At 42.6% G+C, this 23,149-nt stretch overlaps 1 protein-coding gene and 1 long non-coding RNA gene across 2 annotated transcripts in view; one reads left to right on the forward strand and one right to left on the reverse strand.

Moving 5' to 3' along the window:
• The window catches only part of RPL31 (ribosomal protein L31), a 384,238-nt gene that overhangs the window by 236,660 nt on the left and 124,429 nt on the right, over window positions 1-23,149 (forward strand). The gene's annotated exons all lie outside the window — the stretch shown is intronic.
• On the reverse strand, window positions 14,742-20,192 carry LOC138793733 (uncharacterized). Its single transcript, XR_011363328.1, has 4 exons — window positions 20,119-20,192; window positions 16,570-16,642; window positions 16,042-16,107; window positions 14,742-14,801 (listed from the first exon to the last, which is right to left on the reverse strand). It is a non-coding gene; the product is annotated as an uncharacterized lncRNA (long non-coding RNA).

A 23,149-nucleotide genomic window follows, 5' to 3' on the forward strand; every position in this document is an offset into this window, starting at 1 on the left:
TTCATGTGAGATTTACAGATCCATAATGTAGTTTCTGGACTGTTGATCAGAGCCTACTGTACATATCTATGACTCCTGATGACATATATTCCTGTATGCCTCCAAAGAGCAATCTTACACAAAATGAAACATATCCAAATTGGCATGCTGGCAATCATTCTGCTTTAATGCACTACAATTATGCCTGTTGTAAATGATCCCAAATATTCTTTACCAGATAATATTATATTTGTATAGAAGAACATATTCTATTAAAAGCCCAATTGTGAGTCATGCTGCAAATGATTCATGTTGCCTGTGTCGTGGGGAAAAGGACTAAAGATTTAAAGGGGTATTCTGGCAGGAAAAAAAAAATACTTTTCATTTAATATCCTTATATACCTTAGTATTGTAACTTAGTATATATGTGTGTGTGGTATTTTTTACATTTTTACATTGAGTGCCAGTAATAAGGGACGACCAGTAGAGATGTCCTCTCTACTGCCACCAATGGCTGTGTCAGGAACTGCAGCACTGTCATTAACTGTGCCTTTGTTGTCTATTTTAATGCATGTTAGCATTAGAATTAGGATTAACGAACCGGGTTCGGGTTTGAGTCGATCCGAACCCGAACGTTCGGTATTTGATTAGCGGGGGCTGCTGAACTTGGATAAAGCTCTACGGTTGTCTGGAAAACATGGATTCAGCCAATGAGTATATCCATGTTTTCCACATAGCCTTAGGGCTTTATCCAAGTTCAGCAGCCACCGCTAATCAAATGGCGAAAGTTCGGGTTCGGATCGACTCGAGCATGCTCCAGGTTCGCTCATCTCTAATCGCTATCAATGCAGTTCCACTAGCAATCTGTAACTTTAAAGGGAAAATGTCACATGGGAGAACGGGCCCAATCCACCCCACCCAATCCCATCGCCAGGAAATTGCCCCTGCCACTCCTCTGCGTGCTCATTATGGAAATGAGCAGAGATGAGTCTGATGCCCATAGGAAATCACTGCTCCACTGGGCATTGGACTTATCTCTGCTCATTAGCATAATGAGCGCACAGAGGAGCATCAGCAATTTCCCAGCAACGGGACCAGCAGGAGGGGGTAACTATGTGGGGCTGTATCCAGGGGTTGGATGGATTTGACCTATTATCCCAGGGTGACAGGTCCCCTTTAATAAAGTAATATGACAAAGGTATACAACTTTATTGAAGGGGTTATCAAGAAAGTAGCTATGAATTGTGTAATCCTGTACAACCCCTTTTAAAGAAATGGGGAAAAAAAGGTTTTGTGTTTTTTTTTTAGCCGGAATACCTCTTTAATTAAACATGCACTTTTTGATTTCTATTTTTTTTGTATTATTTGTTATGCTAAAGTTTCTATAAATATAATTATATGTAATTCTGGATAGAAGTAGTGTATTGTACAGGTAATGTAACAAGCTATTTCTATATAAAAAATTACAACATAAATACATGTGCTGCCTGGTTGTTTATTAGTTTGTTTAAAATCCTGATCAGACTTCTTCCTCTCTTTTGGTCATCTCCGCCTCTCTTTCCTGTCTACCCATCCTTTCTTTTATCTGGTGCTGATTAACCTGAGTTATACCCGGGGACCTAAAATATTTGTCCATAATCTCTCCTGAAGCAATTCCAAGTTTCCCTTTTGTTGACAAAACAGGCAATCCCTCCCCAGACTTCTTACCTTCCACCCCCTCTTCTTTCTCTTCCTTTCCTACTAAAATGTCATGTCATGCTGTATGTGTTGATAAATGGGATGCCAGGATATTAATACATGTCTGATGACATGTTAAAAGTTATTTGTAGTGACAGCAGGTACACTTTAAACTCCCCCAACCAGTGTGATGTCAATAGGGATTGGTCCAGAGAACCTGCCTCCCCCTCCATTGCCGAGTAATAGCCTAAATGCCCTTATGCAAATCATGTTCTTTAGAGCATTTAGGGCATGTCCCACTTGCCTCGAGCACCACTGTGTCTTCCAGCCCCTCCTGTGTCTTCCAGCTGGCCCAGTTTGCCGCCCCCCCCCCCCCCCGTACCGCCTAATATATGCATAGTGGCCTCATGAGCACGCAAGTGCCAGGAAGAGGTTCAGTAGGAGACGGGCATCTTCCTGCGCATGCGCAGTTCGGCCGGCTGTCTGGGACGCAGGAAGAAGAATCCTCACCAGATGGCCAGGGGATCTGCGCATGCGCGGGAAGATGCCCATCTCCGACTGAACATCTTCCCGGCACTTGCATGCTGATAAGGCCACTATGCATATATTAATATGCATAGGGGCGGTACGGGGGGGCGGTGAACTGGGCCACCTGGGCGACACAGGAGGTGCTGGAAGACACAGGAGGGGGAGGGCCAGGCAGGACACAGTGGTGCTCGGGGCAAGTGGGACACGCCCCAAATGCTCCTATTCCACGAAGCGATGGCAGCTGATTGTTGCTGTCCTGGTCGTTTGTTGAAAGACAAACAACAGCAAAGATCAGCCAACATCGTTCATGCCGGCTGATGGTTGCCTGTTGCTATTGACGTTGCTATTGCGTTGCTATTAACCAGACGATTATCGTCAGTAACGGCCAAAATTGGCCAAATACGGCCGATAATCGTTTAGTGTAATAGGGCCGTTAGTCATTCTACCAAAGTGTTTACAACATAACCCAGTCCACCTGCTGTGAGAAATAAAATTGTACTATAATTTTACAGTACTATTACAAGTCCGTGACAAGGGTGTTTCCAATAGATAAAATGCAGATATAGTTCCACAGAATTATTAAACATGCTGAAAAAATAGAATGAAACAAACGAAAAAAGAGAAAAATCCGCTCACCTATAATTGCTGTAATGGTTGACTCAGTTGGCAAGTGATATCTTCTAGCACGTGGAAGAGCATATTGCGGGCTGCAACCCGTAAGGCATCCTAAAAAAGTTTAGTGTCCACAGCTTCTGGAGTATGAAAGTTTCTTTATTTAACGCATCAAAACATAAAAACAACAAAACAAAAAGTGAATGGTGGGCTAAAAACGCCGACGCGTTGCGAGGTTCTCCCTCTTAATCATGGCAAGGTTAAAACATTAGTAACAGGCTTTTATGTTGCCACATGTGATGCAAATGGAAAAGAGGAGGAACGCCCCTCTGAGGGGAGGGAGGGGAGAAGGAGGGGGATGGAAGGGAAGGGAAAAGGAGAGGGGGGGGGAGGGGAGGGGAAGGGAAGGAAAGGATTACGTCAGATGGATCATATAGTTATCTTACATAGAGTATAAATATATATAAAAAGTACATGTGTTCAGGTTGCAAAAAATATATATAAACATACATGAAACAACTGACAAAAAATACAAAATAAGTATAACATTAGGTTGGTACACAGGTAATAATTATAAATGTGAAAATTAATAGATATACAAAAGGTCCGATTTGTAGTTCAGACCCTTTGGAAACCTTGTGTCCAAAAGAAGGATCCACAGAGCTTCTCGTTTGCGTAAAAGGGCTATCCAATTTCCGCCCCTACTGGGTTGATTAACCCTTTCAATCGCACTAATACGGAGACTACTAGTGTTACCAGAATGACATTCTACGAAATGTTTGGATAAACCTGACAGAGATCTAGTGGAATTCCCAAAGGTATGTGCTCTGATATCTGTCAGGTGTTCTCCAATCCGGATTTTTAATTTCCTCGAACTGGAGCCCACGTACTGTATGTCGCAGGAGAGACATCGTGCAACATACACCACATGGGTGGTATTACAATTGATAAAAGACCTTATGGTGTAATTACGGCCTGAACTGCATGAGGTTATCGCATGACATTTTTCTGTATATTGGCAAAGGCCACATCGCGGTACCGCACATTTAAAAAATCCTTGAACAGCAAGCCAATTTTGAGTATTTCTCCTCGGGGCACCGAAGGAAATATTGCTAGGTGCCAACAAATTCCCCAAGGTTACTCCACGTCGTGCCACACATTTTATGCCCACTTCAAGAGCCGATTCACATTTCTTATCCTGATATAGTAATGGTAAATACTTATTCACTATTTTACAGATATCCTGAAATTGTGGACTATATCTGGTGGAAAAAACTATAGGGTTTTGAGAGGGCTGATTAAATGGAAGACTATTCGTATTGCGACCCCGAGTATCGCGGCTGCTGTTCAGGTTACTATTCACATTACGATCTGATGTATGTTGTCTATCTTGCAGATTCAGGTTCAGGTTACTATTCACATTACGATCTGATGTATGTTGTCTATCTTGCAAATGGAACAAGCGGTCCTTCTTTTCTGCTATTTCTCTGGCTCTATTAACTACATGTAGTCTATATCCTCTAAGTAGAAGACGGTGGGTAAGTTGTTCTGCCTGATGTATGTATACGTCCCTATCTGAGCAGTTTCGCATAAGACGAATAAACTCTCCTATAGGTAGGTTTCTGGTTACGTGTGATGGGTGGCTACTTGTGGCATGAAGTATGCTGTTGCCTGCACTCGGTTTTCTATACAGGTCAGAGTGTATTTTCCCCTCTACAAACCTTAATGTAACATCTAGAAAAGAAATAGACACAGGTTCAAACTGGAAAGTAAAACTTAAACCCAAAGTGTTATCATTAATAAAACGCACAAAACTAACAGCCTCCTCATGTGAACCACGCCATATCAAGAGGAGGTCGTCTATGTAGCGCCCATACCATGCCACCTGACCAACAAAGGGGTTATGGGCGCCACATAGACAAGTCTCCTCCCAATAGGCCATAAACAAATTTGCCAAAGAAGGTGAAAAGGACGCCCCCATGGGACAACCTAGGATCTGCAAAAAGAAATCATCCCCGAACTGAAAGAAATTGTTGGCCAGCAAAAACACAGTAACTTTTAGTATAAATTCACACAGATCATTGCTGTAGTTACTATATTTTCGCAAATGAAAGGCCAAGGCAGTGACAGCGGCATCATGGGGTATGTTCGAGTATAGAGCAACTACATCACACGAAAGCCAGGATACATTATTAAGAATTGGAAGAGTTTCGATGTTGGCCAACAAGCTCTTACTATCTCGAACATACCCCATGGTCCGGACTGCCAATGGTTGCAATAAATTGTCTAACCAAACACAAAGTCTCTCCAGCAAAGAATTAATGCCAGAAACAATAGGGCGCAGTGGTGGGGGAAAAACATTTTTGTGGGTTTTGGGTAATGCGTGGAAAATTGGGGTCACTGGAAAAGAGGGAAACAGATAAGTACGTTGTTTATGACTTAAAATATTAAATTCCACTCCTGTATCCAGTAAATCCTGCATTTTTTTAGCAATGATTTTGGTTGGATCACACGGTAACTTTTTGTACGTTGTCGTGTCATCCAAGATCTTACGTACTTCCCGAATATATAGATCTTTATCAAGAATGGCCACAGAACCTCCTTTGTCTGATCTCCTGAAAACTAAATAGGGGTTATTTCTAAGTTCCGTGAGGGCCAAACGTTGTTTATTGGATAAATTATCCCTGTGTGTATTATCACCAAGACCAGTGTAAAGATCAGTTAGTGCCTCTTCTACCCTGTGTTGGAATAAATCCATCCCAGGGGTTCTGGATTGCACAGGGTAGAAGGTAGGATTAGGTATGGTTAGGCGTCCACTGGTATTGGTGATATTATGATCATTATGACACCCAGACGCCTGTAAATCAGAGAGACTTTGGATACACATTTGTTCGGAAAATAACAAATTAATCGGGATTACACCTCTTCCTACTGAATTCAAATCCGATATTTCTATATTAGTAAACTGTGAAGCCATATCGGTCGGTAGATCAGGGATGTCCGGTTCCAGAACATCAGACATAAAATGTCTTTTGACAGTCAATTGGCGCACAAATTTGTTGACATCCTGGATGGTATCATATAGACAAACAAACAAATCGCTGGTAGAGGTGGAAAATGATATTATTGAAAATAAGAAGATAAAATTTAACAGGGATCTAAAGGATTACTCCACCGATACAGTTTATACCTGGTGGGAACAACGACGTATCTCACGATCCCTACCACCTATCCTTAAAACTCCAAATCAAGCCTCCACCATACCAAAATCTGTGTCGTTTGATACGTCAGATGCAGATAGCTCTGACGTTTAAACAGATTATTCTGAACAAGATGAGATAACTACGCCGCTAACCGCTGGTAACCGTAACATTAATGGGGGCGCTCGCCGCAGAAACAGGAGGAGGAATTTCCATCGTGATCCTCCGGTTACACGCTCTAGAGGAATATCTGAAAACCCACAGGCAAAAAACGCCCATCAACCCGCCGGGCAGGGCGGAAGCACCGATCGCGGGGCCTACGGAGGAACCCGCAGGAGATGGTAACCCCTCCAACTTTAGATGTCTGCAACATGTCAGCCTGCACGATCACAAGTGATCAACTGAAGGTACTGTCCCTTGGTTTGACTTTTGTTCCAACTAAAAAATTTTGTCTATATGATACCATCCAGGATGTCAACAAATTTGTGCGCCAATTGACTGTCAAAAGACATTTTATGTCTGATGTTCTGGAACCGGACATCCCTGATCTACCGACCGATATGGCTTCACAGTTTACTAATATAGAAATATCGGATTTGAATTCAGTAGGAAGAGGTGTAATCCCGATTAATTTGTTATTTTCCGAACAAATGTGTATCCAAAGTCTCTCTGATTTACAGGCGTCTGGGTGTCATAATGATCATAATATCACCAATACCAGTGGACGCCTAACCATACCTAATCCTACCTTCTACCCTGTGCAATCCAGAACCCCTGGGATGGATTTATTCCAACACAGGGTAGAAGAGGCACTAACTGATCTTTACACTGGTCTTGGTGATAATACACACAGGGATAATTTATCCAATAAACAACGTTTGGCCCTCACGGAACTTAGAAATAACCCCTATTTAGTTTTCAGGAGATCAGACAAAGGAGGTTCTGTGGCCATTCTTGATAAAGATCTATATATTCGGGAAGTACGTAAGATCTTGGATGACACGACAACGTACAAAAAGTTACCGTGTGATCCAACCAAAATCATTGCTAAAAAAATGCAGGATTTACTGGATACAGGAGTGGAATTTAATATTTTAAGTCATAAACAACGTACTTATCTGTTTCCCTCTTTTCCAGTGACCCCAATTTTCCACGCATTACCCAAAACCCACAAAAATGTTTTTCCCCCACCACTGCGCCCTATTGTTTCTGGCATTAATTCTTTGCTGGAGAGACTTTGTGTTTGGTTAGACAATTTATTGCAACCATTGGCAGTCCGGACCATGGGGTATGTTCGAGATAGTAAGAGCTTGTTGGCCAACATCGAAACTCTTCCAATTCTTAATAATGTATCCTGGCTTTCGTGTGATGTAGTTGCTCTATACTCGAACATACCCCATGATGCCGCTGTCACTGCCTTGGCCTTTCATTTGCGAAAATATAGTAACTACAGCAATGATCTGTGTGAATTTATACTAAAAGTTACTGCGTTTTTGCTGGCCAACAATTTCTTTCAGTTCGGGGATGATTTCTTTTTGCAGATCCTAGGTTGTCCCATGGGGGCGTCCTTTTCACCTTCTTTGGCAAATTTGTTTATGGCCTATTGGGAGGAGACTTGTCTATGTGGCGCCCATAACCCCTTTGTTGGTCAGGTGGCATGGTATGGGCGCTACATAGACGACCTCCTCTTGATATGGCGTGGTTCACATGAGGAGGCTGTTAGTTTTGTGCGTTTTATTAATGATAACACTTTGGGTTTAAGTTTTACTTTCCAGTTTGAACCTGTGTCTATTTCTTTTCTAGATGTTACATTAAGGTTTGTAGAGGGGAAAATACACTCTGACCTGTATAGAAAACCGAGTGCAGGCAACAGCATACTTCATGCCACAAGTAGCCACCCATCACACGTAACCAGAAACCTACCTATAGGAGAGTTTATTCGTCTTATGCGAAACTGCTCAGATAGGGACGTATACATACATCAGGCAGAACAACTTACCCACCGTCTTCTACTTAGAGGATATAGACTACATGTAGTTAATAGAGCCAGAGAAATAGCAGAAAAGAAGGACCGCTTGTTCCATTTGCAAGATAGACAACATACATCAGATCGTAATGTGAATAGTAACCTGAACCTGAATCTGCAAGATAGACAACATACATCAGATCGTAATGTGAATAGTAACCTGAACAGCAGCCGCGATACTCGGGGTCGCAATACGAATAGTCTTCCATTTAATCAGCCCTCTCAAAACCCTATAGTTTTTTCCACCAGATATAGTCCACAATTTCAGGATATCTGTAAAATAGTGAATAAGTATTTACCATTACTATATCAGGATAAGAAATGTGAATCGGCTCTTGAAGTGGGCATAAAATGTGTGGCACGACGTGGAGTAACCTTGGGGAATTTGTTGGCACCTAGCAATATTTCCTTCGGTGCCCCGAGGAGAAATACTCAAAATTGGCTTGCTGTTCAAGGATTTTTTAAATGTGCGGTACCGCGATGTGGCCTTTGCCAATATACAGAAAAATGTCATGCGATAACCTCATGCAGTTCAGGCCGTAATTACACCATAAGGTCTTTTATCAATTGTAATACCACCCATGTGGTGTATGTTGCACGATGTCTCTCCTGCGACATACAGTACGTGGGCTCCAGTTCGAGGAAATTAAAAATCCGGATTGGAGAACACCTGACAGATATCAGAGCACATACCTTTGGGAATTCCACTAGATCTCTGTCAGGTTTATCCAAACATTTCGTAGAATGTCATTCTGGTAACACTAGTAGTCTCCGTATTAGTGCGATTGAAAGGGTTAATCAACCCAGTAGGGGCGGAAATTGGATAGCCCTTTTACGCAAACGAGAAGCTCTGTGGATCCTTCTTTTGGACACAAGGTTTCCAAAGGGTCTGAACTACAAATCGGACCTTTTGTATATCTATTAATTTTCACATTTATAATTATTACCTGTGTACCAACCTAATGTTATACTTATTTTGTATTTTTTGTCAGTTGTTTCATGTATGTTTATATATATTTTTTGCAACCTGAACACATGTACTTTTTATATATATTTATACTCTATGTAAGATAACTATATGATCCATCTGACGTAATCCTTTCCTTCCCTTCCCCTCCCCTCCCCCCCCTCTCCTTTTCCCTTCCCTTCCATCCCCCTCCTTCTCCCCTCCCTCCCCTCAGAGGGGCGTTCCTCCTCTTTTCCATTTGCATCACATGTGGCAACATAAAAGCCTGTTACTAATGTTTTAACCTTGCCATGATTAAGAGGGAGAACCTCGCAACGCGTCGGCGTTTTTAGCCCACCATTCACTTTTTGTTTTGTTGTTTTTATGTTTTGATGCGTTAAATAAAGAAACTTTCATACTCCAGAAGCTGTGGACACTAAACTTTTTTAGAAAAAATAGAACTCAGTGTTCCTGTTGTGAGAAATAAAGTCTTGTTATAGTTCCACAGAAGTGGAAATCCCAAATAGCCAAAGCATTTTCAATAGAACCATAAGGCAAAAAGTAAAATAAAGTTGAATTTTTAAGGACATTTTTTTTTTTAAGGCTGAGTGAGTTCTGCTCCTTTATTGCGCTTATATTCGATATGATGAATTTTTGTCAACCATTGTAAATCTGAGGTTGGAGGGTAACATTACTGGAATCTCCAATGATTTACTGAATACACTGGAAGAAGTCCTTAGCATTGCTCTGTAGCTACTGATTTCAGTATATTCACAGGCATTCCTCCAGAAAACATATCCAGGTGTGTTACAGTTGAGTCATTATCTTGCTCTAAATGTGCTAAATATTTTGCACTTGTCTGAAACATATTTTACTTCAAATTTTTGAATAATATTTTTCAAGGAAATATCGAGAAATCAATCACCCAACAGGGGCAAACAACACGCATAGAAAAGTAGAAAAAAAGAACATCACAATACAGTTAACTATGCTATATGCAACAACTTAAAGTGAATCTGTAGAAAAATACAGAAAAATCTTTTGTTCAGTGTCAGAGAGCCATTCCCAAGCACCTGAACTGATGCAAGCTGGAATGCCTCCTCAGTCTCCGAGTTATCCCTGTCTCTGCCAGACTGACAGTCAGCTGCAGGCTGCAGGGATAGGGATGGGAGAGGCATTGAGGAGACATTCCAGTTTGCAACATTTAAGAAGCTGGGAATGCTTTTTCAATACTTTGCAAAAAAAAATAAAAGCGTTTTCTATGTTATGGAAGAACATATGGATATATGAAAGGTACTGTGTGTCTCTTTGACCTAACAGCTATCCAACAGTTGGAATGTGAATGACAGATGACTTTAAGAACAAGATAGAAGAATTAGTAAGGAAATATTATACAAACTGGGACTGGTATCTCAGTTGAATGTCCAGTATAGCATAGAATTTTGAGATAAGGTCTATAATGTTAGGACCACTACATGTGTAATTGCGTAAATTTGCTGACATTCTTGAAAACACAATGTAGAATGTTAAGGTAAAAATATGGAGAGGTCTTGAGGGGATGAGTTATCATCACATATGGATTTTCCTCATATATTGAATAAAATTTATACACCCCAGGCATGTGCCACAAAAGAGGGCAGATTTGTTATGCAATGCCGATGCCAGATGCAGAGCCGGACAGATTTACTAAGAGGGATTCACCTCTTAGTAAATCTGTCTGGGAAACTGGGGGCGGGGCTTTATTTAGGACTGGCATATTCATATCCAGTGGCATATTCATATTCAGGTCTTACTTGTTTTGCTCCTGCATGCGGGCAAAATCTTGCAATAGTCAATAGCTGCCAATAGCTTTAATAGCAACAAATCAGATTACACCTTTAATTTTCCAAAGTCTGTAAGGAATGAAAGGTGGAATCTGATTGGTTGCTAGGGGCAACTGAGCCAGTTTTACTTTACACCATGTTTGATAAATCTCCCCCTATGAGCGCAACATGCTCACAACATGCACCTGCCCCCTCTTGTCTTGGAAGCTATATTTATTAGACAGCCATGGCTACCCTTTTAAAGTCAGTATCGTTCTTTAACTGGAAGTCTTAAAACATGACTAGGAACTTATGCCAATCCAGAGAGCTCTCCAAAAGAAGAGATTACCCATAGGCAGCTGTTTCAGGGTTATTGCCCCTCGGCAGTACAGAGCATGGTGCTAGTTGGTAAGAGGTCTATAGTCATGGGACCCAAGGGATTACATGTCTCCTTGAGGAGAGCAGCATTAAGATGTGTGGAGACTTATAGGCCATTCATGCTCCACTGGGAATTCTGGAAAGAAAGGAAATCAAAGCAACTTTCATGCCACATTTTCAAGGTAGTAACACATTTCTGGGGCTTCCCTGACTTAAGCAAGCATTGCAGATACACATGACCAGGATCTCTACATACTTTGTTGCTAATCTCTCAATAAAGCAAAGGGCATAAGGCACAGCATCTTGTACATAAGCTGCATATTACATTGTATTAAACTAGCTAAAGAAGGACTGGAGAAAAGGCAAATAGTTCCTTGTTCCAGGGATTGTGATGCATGACAGGAACAGAAGGGGAACTTGTTTGAAATGTACACAGATGTATCTTGCAGTTCCTTTTATCTATGTGGAAATTGATGATTCTTTCTGGCTAAAATAGAGATTTAAAGACGCTTATAGTTGGCAACAGTGAAGGTTCCAAAATTTGGACCACACAACTTACTTTCAAGAGTAAAAATGGGGTTGTTGTTTAAGGAATTAAATACTTATACACTAATGCCACCAATGAGGCCAACACTATAAGGCATAGAATAGTGATAGGGATGATGACCTTCCGTGTGGCTGAACCTGAAATTAAAGAACATAAAGTAAAACTAAAGAAATGCTGCACATAATATATTACTTTAAAGCCTATAAATATAGAGGTCATTGGGCTGGAGTTATCCTCAGTATACCTCCCCCTCTATTATCACTCACAGGGGTCCACAAACGTGAGTGTTTGTATCAACAATTACTGCTTCAAATGGAAAGGCGGAAAGGTGGCATGGCCTTCTCCCGTGCCAGATTTATCATGATTTACACCTGCAATAAATGCAGGCATACTACTGCTTTATTTAGAGACCACTGTTCTCTTTGTAAATAAGGGTCCTGGTAGTTAGACAACCAGATATCATACATCTACCACCTATCCTGTTAGTGAAAACTCCATTTTGTGCTTATTTTTATTCATTGTTCATGTTTTATTATTTTGGAATGACATTTTGGGAATTCTGAACCAATTACTAGTTTTCCATAGAGTTATAGGGGGACATTTATTAAGTCCGGCATTTTCTACGCTGGGCTTCTAAAGGTCCCTGCAGTGCCAGAGTTCTGAGGATTTGTGTAGAGGTGCACCGCCTCTACATAAATCCTGTGTGCATTGAGCTCGTCCATGCAAACAAAGTGAAACCTATGCCCGCTCAGAGCTGGCATAGGTTTCACTGACATTTTTCCGCCAGAAAAATTTTAAATGCAGCGCAAGCAGAGGCTGCACCCCCCTCCCCCGTAACACCCCCTCCCTGCCCCTCTGGAAAATAAATTTATTCACAAGTGAGCTCTCTGTTCCACAAAGTGCCCCATGTGCCACATGATAAATGAACCAATTAATATTGTATGTTGAGGGACCACTGTTCTGTAAGTATACCAACCTGTTTTGAAGGCTCTTAGATAAAGTGTTGAATTGTCTCCCCCCCATGGGCTGTTTGCTATACATGTGATTGGAATATTGTACAATTCCGGAACAACATAATTTATATGTAAGATAAGGCAAACATAATTTTGATCTCCTTTCTCAGACACCCTGTATAAGGACATATAAGAGAACATATAAGAGAATAGGAATCATTCTGGATCTTCGGGATGTTCACTCTTGTGGTTCAAAATTCCCTTATTCACACACAAAAAAGTGCATTCAGACAGAAATATCAGATTGCTGCAAATCTTACTATAGAAGATATGTTCATGAGTAGCGGAGTGCTCTAATTAGACACTGTGGGGGGTATTTATCATAGATGCACCTGGCGTACATCAGGAAGAAAGTGCAGATTTTTGGGCACGTGGAAAAATCAGCAACTTTCCATAATGAAAGGGCTGTGGCATCATGCTGGGGAGGAGGGGTGGCCTCCTCTTGCGCCTGATTTATGATGATTTACACATGCTAGTGGGCATGGTAAATCATGGCAAAAATCTCCACCAGCTCCAGACCCTCAAATCTGCCCCCTTTAGCATCTGGTGTTCCCCTCTTAGTAAATCTGTCAGACTGCATGGGAACGGGACTTTATGTTTGAACTGAGCGCTCACAGTTAAATCAGTTAAATGATGCCATTGGCTGTCAGCTCTGCCAATCACTCTTGTGGCCGCAGGAATCATTATGCCTCCTGCTACAAAGGACCACTCTCTCTCCCAGCACATGAGAGACATCAGAGCGAGGAGAGCAGATGCCAGAGAATTGCAGTGCTGCACAGTGAGTTGTTTTTTTTTTCTTTTTTTTACAGAGAGAGAGAGAGGGGAAGGGGCTGTCTAACATGGGAATGCTGGGATGCTATCTATTGGGGTTAGGGGATTATCTACAGGGAAATGCCTAAATTGGGGAAAATTTCTACTGGGAGGGGGACTAACAGAGGAAGTACCTATAGGGTGGATGTCAATATAGGGGAGGGGCTGCCTACTAGGGGATGCGGAATTACCTACATGGAGAATGCCTACAAGACGCGTGACTGCCTACTAGGTGATTACCTACAGGAGGATGCCTACATGGAGGGCTACCTACAGAGGGATGCCTAAAAGTGGGGCTACCTACAGGAGGTTGCCTACATGGGAGGGTTATATACAGAGGGATTACTACAGGGGGATGCTTACATCAGGGTGGCTACCTACAGGGGGGCTACCTACATTGGTGATCTTATTTACTTAGGGGGGGGCAATTACCATAGGGCTTACCTACAGGGCAGTTACCTACATGATGGATATGCTGTGCTGGGGGATAACTAGCAGTGGGATACTACATGGAAATACTATCTACTGGGGGCCTACCTGCAGACTACCACCACCAACACAAATCCATCTCAGAAGTGGAGGTGGGATTATTCAGCCGGAGACACTGGAAACCCATAGGAGGCCACCGCAGAGCTCAGAGAGGTAAGCATAGCTTCTTTATAGTTTTGTATATACTTGCAACAATATATAAAAACTTTTTTCCTAACTGGATAACCTCTTTACAACTTAAAGGGGTACTCCAGGCTGGGCTTATTTTCAGTGCACGGCCGGGGAGGGGGTGGATATAAAAGCCGCCGGTCACTTACCTCCCCGATTCCAGCGCCTGATCCCGGATCGTGCCACCCCATTCTCCCTGTCCGGCTGCTGCGTCCTGGTCTGACCTGCGGCTTGAGACGTGGCATTTTAAGGCAGCTCAGTCATTCAGCGGTCATAGTGGAGTCCCACCTCAGCCACTGAATGGTTGGGCTGCCTTGAAACATCACGTCTCAAGCCGCAGCTCAGACCAAGAAGTGGCAGCCGGATGGGAAGAACGGGGGGGGGGGGGCACTAGCCAGGACCGAGGAGGTAAGTGACTGACAGCTTCTATATCCACTCCCTCCCCGGCCGTACACTGAAAATAACCCCTTAAATAATCTCTTTAACTTTAACTCACCTTGGGTCACCTTCCTGGACACTACTGAAGTTGTCTATGAAAGTGTCATTAATAAGCCAATAAATAAGTGTAGCATCTATAGAACTGTTGGATTCAAGCAGTGCAGAGCAATATAGATCAATTTTTGAGCCTGTAAAGAAATAATTATTAATAATATTAGTAAAATGTGCAGGTCATTGGCAGTAATACAGAATTATATCTGATGAAGAGACATGCTTTAAATATTAAGATGATGTTAGGCTTGGCTCAAAAGTGCTTTATTTTTTTTTCTTTTGTTGCATTATGAAGCACAGGAAAAAAAAATTGTAGTAAAACACAATATCACACTTGTGTGAAACCACACTGACCATGGGACTGCAGTGGTTTTGGAATGGTTATTAAAATTGCAGTTTTAACAGATTGATTCCCTTTTTTAAAAAAGTTGCACCCATAAAAACTGTGGCAATTTTCTTTTTTCGAATTTTTGTTGCCCTTAAAAACACAGCCAAACGGGAAAAAAAACACTTTCATGGGGCTGTCACAAACAGTAGTGTCTTTGAAAATCTGACAGAGCAGTTTTTGAGAGAAGGCCAGAAGTGAATCGAGCAGGAAGCAGAGGTCCATCTTTTAAATTTCCCATTACTTTTAAATCTGCTAAAAAAAAAAGCAGTGGCAAAAAAACTAACTTTTTTTGTATAATAAAAACATAAACAAATGCATTAGTTTATTGGCGCTTTTGACATATTCTAAAAAGTGAAATGTATGGATGGGATTACAAGCATTTCAGATTTTTTTAAAGAGAACCTGAAACGCCTCATCCAGATCCCTTTTTGTTGCATAAACTGTGCTCCCTTTTATACCAAAAAGTGTCTAAAAGTGGCGAAAAGGTGTCTAAAAGGCATGATAAATGCATAAATAAACAAATGTCCCTTGCACCACTTTTTCAGTTAATATTCTGGTGGCGACTAAAGATGAGCGAACCTGGAGCATGCTCGAGTCGATCCGAACCGGAGCATTCAGCATTTGATTAGCAGGGGCTGCTGAACTTGGATAAAGCCCTAAGGCTATGTGGAAAACATGGATATAGTGATTGGCTGTATCCAAGTTTTCAAGACAACTTTAGAGCTTTATCCAAGTTCAGCAGCCCCCACTTATCAAAGGCCGAACGTTCGGGTTCAGATCGTCTCGAAGCTGAACCCGGTTCACTCATCTCTAGTGGCGACACATTAGTAAATCAGAGCCAATGTGTCTCCTTGACCTAACAGATATATAACAGTGTCAGCAGTTCAGAATGTGAATTCCCTTTAAGACTACGTACATGCTGGAACAGCTAGATTGCTTGTGCATGTTATTACATTGCTTTGCTATGAAGTAGACTGAATGCTTCTTACCTGCTTCCACTTGCATGTTAACATTTTTTATGGGTTCTGTGATCCTAGGAGCCATGCTTCTACTGTCTAGAAAAATGTTTCGTTTTGTTAAGTTTTAGTTTATCAAAAAACATGAAAACTACAATCGTACATTGGATCATGAACACTAAGCAACAATTACATAAAAATTTTTCATTTAATGTCAATGCACATATTATGATCAAGCATCTTTTATCTTTGAAGTTGAGCCCCACAATGAGGACTTTATCAGATACTATCTTACATGGGATATACTGTTTATGCCTCTTTTTTTTGTGCAGATGGGATTGGAGGTGCCGACTCCCATCCTCTGTGCCGTTTAGCATCATTTAATTGTGGATGGATGTCAATCATAGCTGATTGTGTGGCAGATCCATACAGGTATGGTAATACATTGTATACAGACACATCTATATAACTTTTAATGTACTTTTAATAGAAAAAATGCATCATTATCTGGAGTTCCCCTTTAAGCTGCAGTTTTCATGAAAACAAAATCGATAAACTTACCTGTCTCTTTGACATGTAAAATAATGCAAGTATACAAAATGTACAATGCAAACATCTTCATCATTTCTTTGCCCTAGAAAATAAAATAAAAAATATCTGTAATCAGACAAAAATTCTCTGACTCTGTACCCACAATCTGCCCCCTTCTAACCGCTTGTACCTTTGGATAGCTGCTTTTAATCCAAAATCTGTCCTGGGGTCTGTTCGGTAGGTGATGCAGTTATTGTCCTAAAAAACAACTTTTAAACTTGCAGCCCTGTTGTGGCCTAGATTGTCTATGCATTAGACTTGCACTGCCTCTCCGTCCCTCCTCCCCACCCATTTCATCATTAGGAATGCCCCTGGGCAGGTTTTTTCTATTCAACCTTAGTCAGAACAGTGCACAGGTGCCTTAACAATCCAGCACTTGTGCAGTGTTGAGACAGGTGAGGAATAGGAAAAATGCTGCCAGGGGCATTCCTAATAGTGAAGAGGGCGGGGAGAAGGGACGGAGAGGTGTTGCAAGTCTAATGCACAGACACTCTAGGCCACACCAATTTAACACAGGACTGCATGTTTAAAAGTTGTTTTTTAGGACAATAACTGCATCACCTGCAGAACGGACCCCAGGACAGATCTTGGATTAAAAGCAGCTATAAGAAGGTACAAGCGGTTTTTGGGGGGCAGATTTGGGGTACAGAGTCGCTTTAAACTAAAAGATGTGTTCTATTTAGTAGTTATGGTAAACAAGAACCTGTATGGTTGAGTAGTCACCTGAACCACCAGCCAGCTCCCCAGCACCACCTGCATGAATTCCATGGGACGCCCTAAACTTCCACAGGATGCCCCAAACCTGCCCTGACAGTGTGTTCCCACCAGATGCCCCATAAATGCCCCTGCAAAGCAACCAAGCATACTGGAAGGTGAGCAGACTTGCAGTACAGAGGTGGACTGCAATATCCTGAGGGAGCTCGTATTCCAAAACTTTGCTCGTATACCAAGTTACAAATTTTTCATACTGAACTTGTCTTGCAAATTGCTCACACCACATTACTCTTAATCCGGGGTACCACTGTGTTACACAATGTATTACTGAAGTGGTGGGCTCATACTGGGGAACTAAAATCCTTTGTCATTATGCCTTCTGACATATTTCTAGCATTTCTACTTTTAGCTTTCCTAAAGGTCCCTCTCTTAGGGTACCCCCTTGCTAGTAAATGGTTCTAAAAATGACTCTTTACTACTATTAACCCTTTTAAGGTTCGAGTGCTCGGTACAGGGAGAATGGTAGCTGGAATAGTGCAGCAACAATTTTATCACTGTCAGTTTTTCGTATATTTTCATCACAGATACATCCAAAATTTCGCTCACATTATTACAAAGTGGGAGGTGAATCACATATTCTGGTCATTGTATTGAAGGTATGTCATAAAATCTGCAAATAGAGATGAGCGAATTGGGTTCGAGTCGATCCGAACCTTCGGTATTTGATTAGCAGTGGCTGCTGAACTTGGATAAAGCTCTAAGGTTGTCTGGAAAACATGGATACAGCCAATGACTATATCCATGATTTCCACATAGCCTTAGGGCTTTATCCAACTTCAGCAGCCACCACTAATCAAATGCCGAAAGTTCGGGTTCGGATGGACTCGAGCATGCTCCAGGTTTGCTCATCTCTATCTGCAAACTTTCCCTCAGAACATATCAAAACAGCATCCTTGATAAAATGCAGATACAACTGGATGTACTTCAGATCTGACAGTGTAAAGTCATATTTTCAAATGCTAAAAACAGCTTTGCATATCTTGGGGCGACTGGGCCTTCCCAGCCCATCTGTGCAAACCATTACCCATTAAATTTATAGGCATTATTGCCCAAAACAGTAAATATTACCAAAATAGTAAAATCTGATTGTTTAGGGCAGGGGTGGGGAACCTCCGGCCCACAGCTCCCCTGTGATGCGCGCCGCTCTGGAGGAGGAAGGAGCCGGCATACACAGCATCCTCTGGTGTCTGTGACAGCTGCCGGACACAGGAGGATGCTGTCTATGCCGGCTCCTTCCCCAGCAGAGCGGCGCGTGTCTTCAGTCTCCTGCGGGCCGCGCGCGATGACGTCATTTCATCGCGCGCCGCCTGCAGGAGAAAGACCGGCACAGAGGACCTGGGACAGAAGAGGACATGGGCAGCGTGGGAGCGGAGGTAAGGTGAGTGGGATGTTTATTTTTTTTATTTGGGGGTTAACTAGGCCACCAGGGACATGCCTGATGGGGGTTAACTAGGCCACCAGGGATATGCCTGATGGGGTTAACTAGGCCACCAGGGACATGCCTGATGGGGGTTTACTAGGCCACCAGGGACATGCCTGATGGGGGTTAACTAGGCCACCAGGGACATGCCTGATGGGGGTTAACTAGGCCACCAGGGACATGCCTGATGGGGGTTAACTAGGCCACCAGGGACATGCCTGAGGGGGGTTAACTAGGCCACCAGGGACATGCCTGATGGGGTTAACTAGGCCACCAGGGACATGCCTGATGGGGTTTAACTAGGCCACCTGGGACATGCCTGATGGGGGTTAACTAGGCCACCAGGGACATGCCTGATGGGGGTTAACTAGGCCACCTGGGACATGACTGATGGGGGTTAACTAGGCCACCAGGGACATGCCTGATGGGGGTTAACTAGGCCACCAGGGACATGCCTGATGGGGGTTAACTAGGCCACCTGGGACATGACTGATGGGGGTTAACTAGGCCACCTGGGACATGACTGATGGGGGTTAACTAGGCCTACCCGGGACATGACTGATGGGGGTTAACTAGGCCACCTGGGACATGACTGATGGGGGTTAACTAGGCTACCAGGGACATGACTGATGGGGGTTAACTAGGCCTACCATAGGCATCACTGGGGGGGTTAATTAGGCTACCAGGGACATGACTTGGGGGTTAACTAGACTACAAGGGGCATCACTGGGGGGGTTAACTACAATAGCAGGGGAACTAGGGGAACAATACTTTGCCTTGCCCTGGGTGCTGCAAACCCACGCTACTAACTGCCGCACACGGTATGCGGCCCTCGAATGATTTTATTAATGCCCGACCGGCCCTCGACATGGAAAAGGTTCCCCACCCCTGGTTTAGGGGCTTGCTACAGGTCCTCTTTAAGTGTATTGTTTATATGAACTACTGAACTTTTTGTGTGAAAGAATATAATGTTATACATAGTAAACAATAAAATATTTGATTTTAAAATATTATGAAAGGATAAGTAAATATATTCTGTAGTAGTGATGTGTACAAGTTTGTACTGTAGGATATAGAGAACAATGAAGGACATTCTTTTAGAATGTCCTTCATTGTTATGTTATGTTCCACTGTTGGTCGTCAGTAATACCCTGTAATGGTAATTCATCTGATGTTTTGTTTACTTGATCCTCTATGAAATGTATGATGGGTTATGCAGGCAGCATACAAATGTTGTAACCGACCAGAAAAGTACATGGTAATCTGAATGCAACAATTACAAATGCAAACGGTAAAATAATGACATAAATGGAAAGTGCACTTACTGCTGTGGAAGAATATTCCGATCAATTGCAATGAATATTTAGGAATGAATCTTCAATAGCATTTTGTTTTATCAGAACTAGTAAGACAGGAAAAAGGAATTTGCAGCTTGAGTTAAGCAATAGCTTCTTTAAGTCACATGAGCTATTTTAGAAGGACATGAAAATGCCAAGTTAACATTTTATAGTGTGAAACTGTCATAATAGGAAATCCTCACACAACTCTAAATAGTATGAAAGAAGGCTTCATGAACACTACCGTTTGGATTGATCTTTTCTTTTTGCTGAGGGCAAAATTGTAAAAGAGCAAAATACAGTATTTTTTCGGTAAGTGAACTTTGGAAGACGTTACGCTAACAGCTTATATAGAAACCAGCTATAACATGGCCAGAAGATCTCTCTCTTTCCAAGACAAGTGTAAAGGGATCACACCATAGGTTACTCACACTTTGCCCTTAAAGGGGTTATCCAACATTACAAAAACATGGGCACCCAAACTGCAGACAAGAGTGGTGCTGTCTCTGGAAGAAAGTAACAATGTTTTTGTAGTACTGGATAACCCCTTTAATGTGTTTATCTACCTTGAAGAAAATGTTTATCAGAGTGCGTTCACACATACAGGATCTGTAGCAGATTTGATGGCCCAGATTTGAAACTTCAACTGATCCTGTACATGATCTTCACTACTAATGAATTGGTATGCGGGCGCACCAGTGCTGGAGCCACATGCTCCATTGTGTGAACTGACAGGTTCTCTGCGGCCACTATTCGATGAAAAGCGGCCGCAGAAAACTGCCATGTCATTTTTTTGCGTGGCCGTTAGCGGCCCCAACCTGAGTGTGCACTATGTATACACTGCGGCCGTGATTTCATAGACAGCAGCACTATGTAAGTTTCGTATTAATCACGGCTGTTGTTGCCGATTTGTGATTTAAATAAAACTTACGTAGTGTGAACATAGCCTAAATCTGCAACTTCAAATCTGTTGCAGATCCTGTATATTTGAATGCACCCTCACAGTTCTTGTGTGTTAACCCCTTTGTGTCCAAGGCAGTTTTTTTCTTTTCCATTTTTTCCTAAGGGCATGTTTTTGTTGCAGTTTTTAATTGCCCCATTTTGGGATCCATATAACGTATTAATTAATTGTTTTTTAATCATGAAATAATGCTATTTTGTCACTGTATAGCAAAGATTATAATTTTTTTCATGACATGAGTAGCAAATTTATACAGAGCACTGATCCGCCCAACTGCTGCCTCCTTGTGAATATTAAGGTGGCACTTTGCAGAGATGTCATTCGGATTCTCAGCGCTGCAGAGCACCGGAAAATTATTCATAAGGAGGGACGGACATGCAGGCCAGATCAGTGCACTAAGACCTGTAGTACCACCTCAGTGCATCGTACTGCCTAAATTACATATCAATAAAACTTAAGATTTTTTTAAATACCATTGGAACTGTGCTGCAGTACAACACACAAACAGAGGACTAAAGTGAGGCTGTTTCTGGAAGAAAGCATCCATATTTTTCTAAGTCTGGACAACCCTAAAAAAAGATACACTCTTAGGCTATGTTCACATAACGATTTGGTTGCCTAGCTCTGTGATTCCTATTCAGGTTAAAGGTCCTGCACTGTCCAGCGGTTGCTATGGCATTGTTGCAGTGCGCATGTGCAAAGGTCCTGTACCTGCTGGGTCAGAGCAGGAAGGACACTGATAGCTACATTGAAAGTATCATTTTATTGGAATTTCTATATAGCAGTCCAGACTGAGTTTTTGATTGGTCTCTGTATATAGTTACCTTGCAATTGTTGTTTGTTTATGATTTCTGGAGTAACAGCATCCCCTTCTGGTTGTCTATACTATGATATTTTTTGTCTTTATTCTCCATTATCTGTGATCAGTACCTTGGTTTCATACTCCTGTTTTTGGTTTTAAAAAATGCTAACCAAAATGAAATCCAAAATAGTGACCAGATACTGAGCAAAAACATATATGAACCCAACTGTAGGTCATTTTTGTGGTATTTTCTACAGTGATGGGAAGGCTGCTGTTACAGTCATTAATGTGCAATGTCTCACTGGGAACTCTGCAAGGCTGGTTGCTTGAGTGTCATGCAATTAACCCCCTAAAGACCCATGACATAATGGTATGTCATGGCAGCCTGTCACTTAAGGACCTATAATGTACCGTTACCCCATTAAGTCTAGGGGCTCTATGTAGTGATCCCGCCAGTGGCGGATTAAATGTACCCTGGGCCCCGGGCTGTCCACCCAACCTGGCCCCCCCCCCCCCGTCAATCCGTCCACATTATACTCCGCTACTGCCCCCCCCCCCCCACGCTGTCCCCAATAAACACTGCCTGCCTCCCCTCCCTGCTGGCCCCGATAAACATAATGTTTGGTCCCTTGCTGCTCCCAGTAAGCATTGTCCACCCCACCTCCACTGCCCCCAATAAACATACTGCCACCTGGTTTAAGGAGAGGAGGGAGCTGATCTTATAGTTGAGGTTGCAATGTCACAGCAGCACAGAGGATGTCAGGAGTGGAGGGTGCTGATCTTATAGGGGAGGTCACAGCAGCACAGAGGATATCAGGAGAGGAGGGTGCTGATCTTATAGGGGAGGTCACAGCAGCACAGAGGATGTCAGGAGAGGAGGGTGCTGATCTTATAGGGGAGGTCACAGCAGCACAGAGGATGTCAGGAGATGAGGGTGCTAATCATATAGGAGAGTCCTAGCAGCACAGAGGATGTCAGGAGAGGAGGGTGCTAATCCTATAGGAGAGGTCCCAGCAGCACAGAGGATGTCAGGAGAGGAGGGTGCTGATCTATAGGAGAGGTCCGAGGAGCACAGAGGATGTCTAGGAGAGGAGGGTGCTGATCTATAGAAGAGGTCCGAGCAGCACAGAGGATGTCAGGAGAGGAGGGTGCTGATCTAATAGGGGAGGTCACAGCAGCACAGAGGATGTCAGGAGAGGAGGGTGCTGATCTATAGAAGAGGTCCGAGCAGCACAGAGGATGTCAGGAGAGGAGGG

The sequence above is a fragment of the Dendropsophus ebraccatus genome, chromosome 5 (assembly GCF_027789765.1).
Source record: "Dendropsophus ebraccatus isolate aDenEbr1 chromosome 5, aDenEbr1.pat, whole genome shotgun sequence".
NCBI classification, from domain to species: domain Eukaryota; kingdom Metazoa; phylum Chordata; class Amphibia; order Anura; family Hylidae; genus Dendropsophus; species Dendropsophus ebraccatus.